A 12,712-nucleotide genomic window follows, 5' to 3' on the forward strand; every position below is an offset into this window, starting at 1 on the left:
GGTCTCCACTGGCTTGCTCGGGATATTCTTTTGTTTTCAAAAATCTTTTGATATCATGATACCATGGCTGACTATTCGGTTCTACTTCAACTATATTGCAATAACCATGTCTTTCTCGAATTTGGATTTCCAGTGGGTCAATGTGGACATTGACCGGATACGGTAATATTGAGGCCAAAGTGGCTAGTACATCAACTAACTCATTGTGGAACTGAGGAATATACTTGAACTCGACAGACTTGAACCGTTAGATGAGATATTCTACATGTTGCCTATGTGGGATAAGCTTGATATCTCGAGTTTCCCATTCACCTTGAGCTTGTCGAATAATCAAGTCAAAATCTCCCATGATTAACAACTCTTCCACATCCAGGTCAACTGCCATGTTCTTGCCCATAATGCTAGCTTCATACTTGGCAGTGTTGTTCGTACAAAAGAACTGAACCTAGGCTGTAGCCGGATAGTGTTGACCAGTGGGCGACATCAAAATTGCCCCTATCCCAACAACTTTTGCATTTACAGCTCCGTCATAGAACATTTTCCAAGCATTGGTGTCTTCTGGAATTACCTCAACTGAATTTACTTCCTCATCCGGAAAGTAAGTAATCAAGGGTCGATATTCACCATCAACAGGATTCTCAGCTAGGTGATTCGCCAAGGCTTGAGCTTTCATCGTCGTGCGGGTGACATAGACTATGTCAAACTTGGTGAGCAGGATTTGCCATTTTGCTAACCTTCCTGTAGGCATCGACTTTTGGAATATGTATTTCAAAGGATCCATTCTGGTTATGAGATATGTGGTGTAGGCCAACAAATAATGCGTAAGCTTCTACGCGACCCAAGTTAGGGCGCAACAAATTCTTTCCAACAAAGTATACTTGGCTTCCTAACTAGTGAACTTCTTGCTCAAACAGTATATGGCTTGCCCACTCTTCCCAGTCACATCATGTTGCCCCAAGACACAGGCAAAAGAATTTTTCAGGACTGTAAGGTACAAGAACAAAGGTCTCCCAGGATCGGGTGGGACCAACACTAGTGGATTCGACAATTATTCTTAGATTTTGTCGAAAGCTTCTTGACACTCATCCATCCACCTGATTGCCGCATCTTTCTTTAATAGCTTGAATATGGGCTCACATGTGGTAGTCAGTTGAGCAATGAACCTATTTATGTAATTCAATCTTCCCAACAGACTCATAACCTTTTTCTTACTTCTCGAAGGGGCAAATCCCGAATAGACTTTACCTTTGTTGGATCTAGCTCTATGCCCTCCAACTAACTATAAACCCCAAAATTTTCCTAGATGGAACTGCGAATGCACATTTAGTTGGATTTAACTTCAAGTCATACTTACGCAGACGCTCAAAGAACTTTCTTAGATCCCGCACATGATCGTCCTGCATTTTGGATTTAATGATCACATCATCCACATACACCTCAATTTCCTGGTGCATCATGTCGTGAAAAATGGTAGTCATAGCTTTCATGTAAGTTGCCCCTGTGTTCTTTAAACCAAATGGCATGATCCTATAATAGTAAGTGTCCCAAGTTGTGGTGAAAGCCATCTTTTATGTATCTTCTTCATCTATCAAAACCTGGTGATACCCAACATAACAATCCACGAAAGACTGTATCTCATGTTTGGCACAATTGTCAACAAAACTGTGGATGTTTGGTAATGGAAAGTTGTCCATGGGTCTTGCTTTGTTCAAATTCTGATAATCAACACACACTCAAGTTTTCGCATCTTTCTTCGGCACTAGGACAACATTAGCCAACTGTGTGGTGTATTGGACCACTCGGATCACACCGGTTTTCAACTATTTTGTAACTTCTTCTTTGATCTTGTTACTAATGTCTATTTTAAACTTTCTCTGCATTTGTTGGACATGTGGATAACCGGGATAAGTTCGCAATTTGTGCACTACTAAATCAACACTTAATCTTGGCATATCATCATAGGACCAAGCAAACACGTCTTTGAATTCGAACAAAAGTTGGATCAATGCATCTCTAGTTCTTTCATCAGCGTGAATGTTTATCATGGTTTCCTGGACCTCTTCCGGACTGCCCAAATTAACTGGCTCAGTTTCATTTAACTTTGGCTTAGGCTTATTCTCAAATTGTTCTAGTTCTCGATTTATTTCCCTAAAAGCCTCATCTTCATCATATTCTGGTTCTTGATTCATTATTTCACAGTTAGACAGCGTGTTAGGATATGGGCATGAAGTCCGCATTATTAGAACTAAAAAGAGAGAGATAAGAAAAAATAACAAAAATCAGAAAGAATAATGGAAAAAGATTCACAGACGATGGAATATTGATTTCATTTCATTGAATTTGAAGATATGAGGGTCTACATTGGAATTTTGAATGACAATAAACTAAAAACATTCCAGTTACACCCTGAAACATCTCGGAATACAAAAAAAATGGCAAGATTGAACTACCAGGATTCCCTCCTGACTAGGAATGGAGTAGCCTTTCAATTTTGAAGCTTAGCATTTGGCCCCATATATTGCACCTCAACAGTGCTTGAGCCTTCAGCCGGTTGGACCATGTGAACCTCGTATAGCATTTGCCTTATTGCCCCACAGATGTCCTTAATTTCGTCGGTCGTGAAGGCCTCTTCTTCTTCTTCTTCTTATTCTATATACCTTGGCTTAACAAACATCATGGCGAGATGCGGGATTGGCTGAGGCAGAACCCATCCATTTTTCTTACGTTCATTAGCCCATTTTACGTCGGCCTCTATAGCCTTAAAGCCTATGCCAAAGAACTTCTCGCAGGCAGTCAAAGTGATTGGCTTTATAATGCCTTGCAAAGATAGTTGAGCCCTTTCCTAGGCTTGTACCCATGTTTGATCATTTCACTGGCGACCATGATTGATGTGTTTGATAAGCAGGGTTGAGTACATGGGGTTCCTTCCTCGCACTGGTCTGCGATCACGATCTCAAAAGCTTGGTAGACAATGTGTTCACTACCCTCTCTAGCTTCTAAGCATGGGACTGATGGGTCCTTGTAGAATTATTGTTCATCTTCTCCGTGGACCACTATTTCTTGGTTTTCATGTTCGACTTGACCATTTTGTGGAGAGTAGAAGGTACGACTCCCGCGGCATGGATCCACGGCCTTCCCAAAAAAAAGTTATAGGAAGTGTCCATGTCCAGAACTTGAAATGTTACTTCAAAATCTACATAGCCAATAGTTAGGACCAAATCAATCTCCCCTATTGTATCTCGCTTGACACTGTTGAAAGCACGTACGCAAACATTGTTGGGTCTAATCCTTTCAGTCCCAATTTCCATCCTTTGCAATGTTGATAGAGGGCAAATGGCAACTCCAAATCCACCGTCTAACATAACCCTTTTCACATAATATCCTTCACACCCGACAGTGAAATGAAGGGCTTTGTTGTGGGAGGCTCCTTCTGGAGGCAAGTCATTTTAGCTAAAGGAGATTCGGTTGACTTCAAAAAATCGCTCTACCATTCTTTCAAACTATTCGACTGTGGTCTCAACCGGAACATACGCCTCATTCAGTATCTTTATCAACACTTTTTGATGTTCATTTGAGCTTATCAGCAAGGACAAAAGTGAGACTTGGGAGGGAGTCTTTCTATGTTGATCAATCACAGCATAGTCTGAGGTTTTCATCTTTCGAAAAAATTCCTCTACTTCTTCATCACTGATCGGCTTCTTTAGTGGAAACCGCTTCTACTTTGTTTTGTTCAATTCTTCTAGGTTGAGATACTTCCAAGATTGGTTCATTTCATTTACTTCTCCCATAATTTCCTTTCCTTTGTATGTGACTACTGCCTCATTGTACTTCCAACGGATAGCCATGGGGTCTTTCATTGGACTCTGTAGTGCGGGGCTGATAACCACAGGCTCAGTCAACCTTGGTGAAATTATCGGCCCCCGCGCCACATAAGTTCCCTTTGGCACATCTTTCTTTGGCACATTCAACATGACTTTGTTTTGCTCAAGTCTTTTAGGAGGGATAAACATGAATTGTTCCTTTCTGGGGGGCCTAGGGACATAGAGAATAGCATCTTTAGGAAGTGCTGCCCCTGTCTTTGTTTCCACAGCCTTTTCTACGTTTTGGGGAGTGGAATTGATCTTCTTCTCATCTCTAGCTTGTTTTGCTACCGCTTCGGATTTATTTTCTGAGTCGGCGATAGCAATGATAGCTTTCAAAGCTGGGTCAAATTCTTTGTCCTCACAGATCATCCCAATGACCGGCCCGTTGTTGTGAGCCGGCAATGTGTTGTTAGTTACATTGGGGACTTCCTCGTCCCTCAAAACTACTCGCTTCTGTTCAATCAGATTCTCTACTACTCTCTTAAGGTTCGAACAATCTTCAGTGTCATGCCCTTCCGCCCTTGAGTGATAAGCGCATCTAGTACATGACCGGTTAGACGGTAATTCTGGGTTCTGCCTATTTAGAGGTACAGGCTGTAACAGGCCCATTTGGACTAATTTTGGAAAAAAATAGAATATGACTCACCAATAGGTGTGAAGTTAACTTTTCTAGGTGGTTCACGGGGACGGGTGTTATATTGGTGAATATTCTGTGGTGGACGTGGATTATACGGGGCTTGGTGAGGAAGGTTGTTTCTTTGTGGTAGAGCTCGATTCTGATTGTAATTTTGTTGTGGCCAAGTGTATGGTGGGGCGTTCATTACTGCATAAGGATGATGGGCCATAACATATGCTGCATCTTGGTGGGGGTAGTAATATTGTGGGGTCCCAGGAGGGGAACCAAAGTAACCTCGGGTTGGCTAGAATTCCTCGAGCTTGAAGCCATCATGGCTCCCTCTTATTTCTTTTTTCGATATGCTAAACCTCCCAAACCGCTCTGTATGGCTTGGGAAGTGGCTCTTATAGCTGATTGACTCATGATGCGACCTGTTTTCAAGCCATTCTCTACCATTTCTCCAATCTTTATGGCCTCTGTGAACGGTTTGCCCATGGCAGACATCATGTTTTAGAAATAATCGGCCTCTTGGGCCTGTAAGAAGACATTGACCATCTCGGTCTCATCCATTGGGGGTTTTACCCTAGCCGTTGTCACACCTCTTTTTTCACCTATACCCCGTAAGGGCATAAATATAAGGGAGTTTTTCCACTTAAAGGACAATCAGAACGGGATTTAATTATTAATTATTTAGAGTCGCCACTTGGGATGTTAATGGTGTCCCAAGTCACCGGTTGAATCCCGAACCGAGGAAATTTATGACTCTGTTAATAGTCTGCGAATCAGAAATCCGAGTAAGGAATTCTGTTAACCCGGGAGAAGGTGTTAGGCATTCCCGGGCTCCGTGGTTCTAGCACGGTCGCTTAACTATTGTATTAGATTTTATCCGATTTTAATACATGCTAACTTATGTGCCTTTTATTTATAAACCGCTTTTATCATTATTTTTTATTTTTAAAAAAAAAAACTTGCAACGTCGTGAAAATGCGTCTCGAACCACGCCGCACTCGATGCACCCGTGGTTGTTAATACATTTTGACTCCGTTGAGATTTGGATTTGGGTCGCATCAATGCACACCCGAGTTTAAGAGGGTGATTTATTAAGAACGCTCCTAAAGTATCTAACGCGTTATTGTCTTTAGGGAAGGCCGTGAAATTCTCTAAACGGCCCATCCTGAATTCTAAGAAATTAAGACAGTATTTATTGAGGGCCCCGCAATTTGTAGTTTAATTTGGCGAGGCTCGTTTTATTTATTTTAAAAGGGCAAACCTAAAAGCAACTATATTTTTCTATATTTGTTTGGTCTCTAAAAGATAAAAAAATGCTAATTAATTAATATTATAAAAATCGGGCTTCAAGCTCAAGTCCAGGTTCAAACAAAAGGGATCACCTTTTAGCTTGAACCCGCTGCTTAACTCAAAGCCCATAGCTAGCCATTTAATTACTAACGAAACCATCATCAATTCACTCTTGGGCCAAAAGGCCCAAACCATAATATTCACATCAACCACGAATCTTCAACAACATGGGTCAGGTTCGACATTAGCCCAAACCGGATAACCAACCTGGGGATTGAAGGATCGAATCCCCTGGCGTGGATAGGCCGTAGTTCACATTTAAATTAATTAAGCAATTTGACAGCTAAACCTTAAATAGTTTCTAACTAATGAAATTTATGAAGCAAATTGAAATGAGTGGAGTATTTTGAAGCAGTTATATCTAAATGGTTTTGATTTCTAACTAAGAGGACATTAGGATCAAATACAAATGACTGACTTCACGTTTGTTTCAATTATGAATTCAAACTTTATTATCTCAACAACATGAATCTAATCAAACTATAAAATGACTACTAACAGAAGAGTTCACACGTTTGTAAGCTAATCAGTTAACAGTCCTCAAATATTACAGAATCAGAGCAGTCTCAGTTCGAGTCCAACATCCCAATGTTTATCCAGTTCGCACATTGTAAAAAACCAAATCAAATAGGCCCAATTTCGTTTAACACATAAACTAGAGACGAGTTTCACGATCCAATCAGCACAATCATAAACAGAAATTAAGCACGTAACAAAACTATTTAAACTACTATTCCGCAGCAGAAACTTGGCTCATTTTATTTCGTGTTTCCCAGCAGGATGTGCTACATTGAGTCAAGCTTGAAATGTGTACCTGGATTCGAAAGTACAGTGAAGAATGAGAAATCAGTAGATGAAACAACTCGCAGCAACAACAGAAATTCAACAGGATTACAACCAGCAGCAAATGGAGTGAGTTTTGACCCAAAATAGTTCCACAAAGACCAAAGATGATTTATAGGACTTAGCACACAATCAGATGACCAAAGCAGTGCAGTGAACCCACAATTTAACCTAACGCTAGTTCAAATGAGCTCAAATGACTTCCAAATGGACTCAGATTCAAATCAGACCAACACAGCACCCAAATCGATCATAAATGCCTCCAAATGAAACCAAAATTTCAGATTTCTTCTTCAGATCTGGAAAAATGGAAAGAGTTTTTGGGGAGCTCAAAATGGCTGAGAAGAAGCCCCCTCTCTAAGGCATGAGAATGCCAATTTATAGGCAACCCAAGAGTGAATAATCAGATTTTTTGGTTTTTTCTTTTTAGTCCTTCTTTATTTTCAGTTTATTCCTCTTATTTCTAACTTGTTACTCAAGTAAGTACCTCTATTGTGCTGAAATGTACACTAAAATCCTATTCTAGAAGGCCCTAGGATGCTCTTCTACCAATGCAATACCTATACTATCCTTTCTTTAACTTTGAAATTACTATTCTTATCAGAATTACCCTTTTCCATGCCTAAACTACCCCTGAAAGCTTCTCAAAATTACTGATTCTACCTAAATTTTCAACAGCTGTAACCAATCCCCTAAATTAATTCAAAACTAACTTAGACTGATTAATTAGAACTCAGAAATTAACTAATTGAACTAACCAATCCCAATTATTCAATCACACAAACTCAAGCAATTTAGAAAATCAGGAGACCAGGATCAATCAAAGCAAAGCTTAAGCTAATAATCGAAATTAAATAAAATTATACTAACTTTTAACCAATAAGCTAACAATTGACCATTTGAACATCAAACTCAGAACTAAAAAGAAGTTGAAATTAACCTAAACATCTAGCTAACAATTAATGGACAAAATTGTATCGACTCCAAACTAATCAATTATGATGATTCTGAAATTAAAACTATGATTAACTAACAAATGACACATGCATCAAACTAAAACAAAACTAACAATGAGAAGATGCTTCACTGATTAAAATAGATGGAACAAGGAATCCAAAGAAAATTTAAACTATACTAATAAACAAAATAAAATATAAAATTAACAGAACACTTACTGTAGAACTTGCTCGACCCTAAATTATTCCCAAAATAGCCAAACTGCCTGAACCCTAGATCCGACAATTCCTGAGCTCTAATGAGATTCGAGAGACTCTGGCATGGAAATCGCCATGAGGGTGGTTAAGGGCTTGTGGGGTATGCATTTGGAGCCATTTGGGCAAAGTGTCGTTTTGGGCCTGAACTTCAAACGTTCATTCGAGCAGATAGGCCCCGATTCGAGGGAAATTGAGATGAGATATAGAGAGAGGACGACGGGAGGAACCTAGGGTGTTGTTTTGGAGGTCATTGGCGTCAACGCTGCCGTGGGTGGCAGAGATGTCAGTCACAAGATCGATTATTCAAGGAGTTTGGGCGGGATCCGAGTTCTGAAAATAGGGGGCTTGGAAAGAGGGTCTCACGAGGAATCTAGGGTGTAAATTTGGGAGTGTTTGGAGCTTTACCGCTGCCTTGGGCGATTTCCGGCGGCGGTGTAACTGGTCTCATTAGGGTGTATTGAAGAAGGAGATACGGGGTGGGGGGGGGGACATTCAGACATATAAGTATTAAAGGATGGGGACTTCCTGGCCGTTAGATCATGAGACCTCAACGGCTCAAATCTAACTATGGCCAAACGGTGTCGTTTCAGGGAGAAAGAGGACAGGCCGGGTGGGGCGGATTAGGGTGTGGGCCTGGGGAGGGTGAATTGGATTGGGCTGGGAAATTTATTTAAACGACCCAATTCGTCCATTTATATGGACAGCCCCCATCCCTTTGTAGCTTGATTTTCTTTTCAATTTATTTTCCTTTTTCATTTTGCATTTATATATATATATTTTTTTGTTTTGTTAAAATGACAAATAGAAAATCATAGACCAAATTAACACTAAAATTATTATTTAATTTTCCAAAATCAACTAATTTCTATATTTAAACATATTCCACAAATTAAAATAAAGGTGCACAATGTCATTTTTTGTCATTTTCTTTATATGAAAACAATTCTAAACTACCAATTAACACTAAAAATATGAAATTAAATCCTACACAAACGCCACATGTATTTCTGTATTTTTCGTATGAATTAAAAAGCACAAACAAAATGCAACAATTACCAGAAATATGACACAAAATTCACAAAATCCTGAAATGATAAGAAAATTGTTTTATTTGAATTTTGGGAATAATTTGCTTAGGGCAAAAATCACGTGCTCACCGCTGCCCCTCTTTGCCCGGAAACACGAAGAGTTTTCGTGCAAAGACAAGTGAGCGAAAACGAGCGATTTTTGCCCGTTCGCATATTCCGTGTGAAGCATCTTTGAAAAGTTTGACCGCACCCTGCTTTAGAGGTTGCCTACATATCCTGGGCTAAACAGGAATCAGGTCAGTGTAGTTCGGGAGTGTCTGGTAGCTGGGACTACCAGGAGCTGTGATTTTACTGCGCTTGTTACTGCTACTGCTTGCTGACCTCCCTTATTACACCGTGTCAAAAATAAAAAACTAGCCTAAGCTATGAACTATGAATTATAAAATCCTATCTAAATTCTTCGAAGTTGTTCTTGTAGTCTTTGTTGTCTTGTTATCTTGCGTTTTCCTGTTGCCTTGTGTTCTCCTGGTAAAATCCATTGTTGTTACTTCCAATTGCTAACTGAGATGTTGTTCCTTCTCTCTAAATTGCTGAACTTGAATAAACTTAAACATGAATGTATTCCTCTATTATCCAGGCGGGCTCCTGACTTCCGAAACTTGAAATTGAATGTATTCCTCTGTTATCCAGGCGGGCTCCTGACTTCATAAAAATAGACAAAACAAAGAAAACGTTTTGCCCCAGTTTTGAAACTGGGTACATGTTACTAGATATTAATAAGAATTTGACTAAAACTTGACTTGAAATACCTCTGTTATACAGGCGGGCTCCTGATTTCCGAAACATGAATTGTATACCTCTGTTCTTCAAGCGGGCACCTGACTTCGACTACTTAAAAATTTAATACCTCCATTCTCCAGGCGGGCTCCTGACTTCGACTACAACTTGAATTGCATGTCTCTATTCTCCAGGCGGACTCCTGACTTCTGAAATTTGAAATGTATTTCTCTATTATCCAGGCGGGCTCCTGATTTCACAAAAATAGACGAACCAAGAAAACTTTCTGCCCCAGTTTGGGAAAACTAGGGCTTGTTACCGCATACTAATAAGGGTTGAAAACCTAAACGTGCATGCTTTAGAATCTACTAACTGAAATGTATTACTCTGTTATAGGGGCGGGCTCCCCACTTCAAAACTCAAAATTTAAAACTGAAATGTATTCCCTTGTTATAGGGGCGGGCTCCCCACTTCAAAAAAAAAACTAAAATGTATTCCCTTGTTATAGAGGCGGGCTCCCCACTTCAAAACTAAAAATTTAAAACTGAAATGTATTCCCTTGTTATAGGGGCGGGCTCCCCACTTCAAAATTTAAAATTTACAAACTGAAATGTATTCCCTTGTTATAGGGGCGAGCTCCCCACTTCAAAACTAAAGTTTTGTCCTAAACCTGCAAACTCTGAGACTACCCTACATTTTCCTATGTTACCCCTCATTGTCTTGCGTTTAATCATACCACACTTGCGGTCAAACCTGATTAATGCTTGCTTTTCCCTCATGGAGATTTCCTCCTGAACCTATAGCTCTTCTGCCCCTGTTTCAATCACAACAAATTCCGTTAGTTTAAAATGGTGGTTAGCTGATGGCATTCTTGCTGATCAATCTTTCCACTGCCTTGCTTTGTGTCTACTGACTTCCTCTGAACCGCTTGACTTTCTGACCGACTTTCAAATTCCCCAATCTCTGACAACCTGAATACTTTTGTACTTGTGCTGTTGTTTCACTTTTCCGATCCTTTTCTCCTGAACCCTTACATTTCCCCCAACGTTTCCAATTATTCCACCAATGAAACTTCCAGCGACTTCCCATATTCAACCTTATATCACATTGTTGTCGACATGCTCTGACCACTTTATGCTTTACCATTTTCGGAAGCTGGTAGTGGGCTTTGAAGTCCTTTCTAATTACGTTGAACAAAACTGACATTGGAACATCTTAGACAGATAAAACCCCCCCAAAAGAGAATGAAATGCAATGATTTAATAAGTTAAGGATAAGAAAAACCCAAAACCAGATGAATGTAAAAAGGAAAAAGAAAAGAAACTTATCTGATCGGAACAACTGGCACCAATGATCATGACATGCATTTTGGACTAATCGGCCTGACCTATCCAACTAACTAGCTTCCAGTTGCCATACTTTATTGCCCCAGAATTCCCATCACTTGGTTACTTTGCCCAAACCTTAACCTTGTTCATCCAGCGGTGCCTCGAAATAGTTTTCCCCGACAAACCTTCTGAATTAACCATTTCTCAACTCACTTCCGCCTCAAGGTGCCCGCGAGGGTTTCCATCAATAAGACTCTCTCATTTATTTTTCTCTCAGCTCCCGTCGCCTTATGGCGCCTGTGAAGGTTTTCACCAATAAGACTCTCTCATATATTTATTTTACTTTGTTTTTCCTTGCTTGAACTAGAGTGTTGCCCCTATCATGAATTACATTTACCTGCTCAACTTGACATTCCTCAAAAACTGATCAGAAGGTCTTTCTTTGGACTGTAATGTAGGCTTTTGGATAGGTTATAAAGAAAGGTATAAAAGGCTCAAAAACAATTTTAAAATGGGTTAAAATTACAACTTTCGGAATCCGATCTTTCACAACGACCACAATTTTTTCCCCAGTTTCTTGCTTGGGGACTTTTGGATTTTTATTTTAGGTATGACTGAACCTCAGAGAGGCTGCCTATGTACCCTTTCGGGATCAAGTCAAACGTAGTTCATGTCATAGAGACTTCGTTGTTGTTTTCTTTTCTTTTCTTCATTTTCTTTTCTTTTCCCTTTCGTTTCTTTCTTCTTTTCACCTTCAATTTTCCTCTTCTTTTCCTTTCCTTCTTTTCTTCCTTCTTCCCTTTTCTTTTTTTTTATTTTTATTATTATTTTTTTTGGTTTTACTTTTCTTTTCATCTTCTTTTCTTCTGCACTCGCGTTTCTTAATGGTGCCATTGATTCCAAAAGAGGGATATAAAAGAGAATAAATAAGGCTCAAAGGAGTGACAAGGGGTAAAAGTGTTTAGATAGCAGAACAAAACGCCTTCATCATTTCAATCTGTAAAATATGCCAAATATAAACAAGTACAATCAAAATAAAGAAATCATACATAGTATCTCTTGACCGCATCAGAATTGATGGACATTTCTACACATTTTCCTTCCACATCTGTCAGATGCGATGCACCATTAGACAATACTCTGGTTACGACAAATGGCCCCTGCTAGTTCGGGGCGAACTTTCCCTTTGCTTCGGCCCAATGAGGCAAAATACGTCTCAACACTAACTGTCCCACCTCAAACTTCCTTGGACGCACTTTCTTGTTGTATGCTCTTGCCATTCTTTGCTGGTACAGCTTACCATGACACACAGATGCCAATCTCTGTTTGTCAATCAAACTCAACTGCTCCAGGCAGCTTTTCACCCATTCATCATCATCGATCTCAGCCTCTACAATGATTCAGAGAGACGGGATTTCCACTTCTGCGGGTATTACTACTTCCGTGCCATATACCAAAGAGTAAGGAGTTGCCCCCACCGAGGTCTGAACGGTGGTGCGGTATCCCAACAATGCAAAAGACAGCTTTTCATGCCACTGTCTAGATCCTTCTACCATTTTCCGGAGTATTTTCTTTATATTCTTATTGGCTGCCTCAACCGCACCATTTGACTTATGGCGGTATGGAGTAGAATGACGATGAGTAATCTTGAACTGCTCACATGTCTCCTTCATCGGATGACTAT

This window comes from Nicotiana sylvestris, chromosome 9 (assembly GCF_000393655.2).
Source record: "Nicotiana sylvestris chromosome 9, ASM39365v2, whole genome shotgun sequence".
In the NCBI taxonomy this organism is placed as follows: Eukaryota; Viridiplantae; Streptophyta; class Magnoliopsida; order Solanales; family Solanaceae; genus Nicotiana; species Nicotiana sylvestris.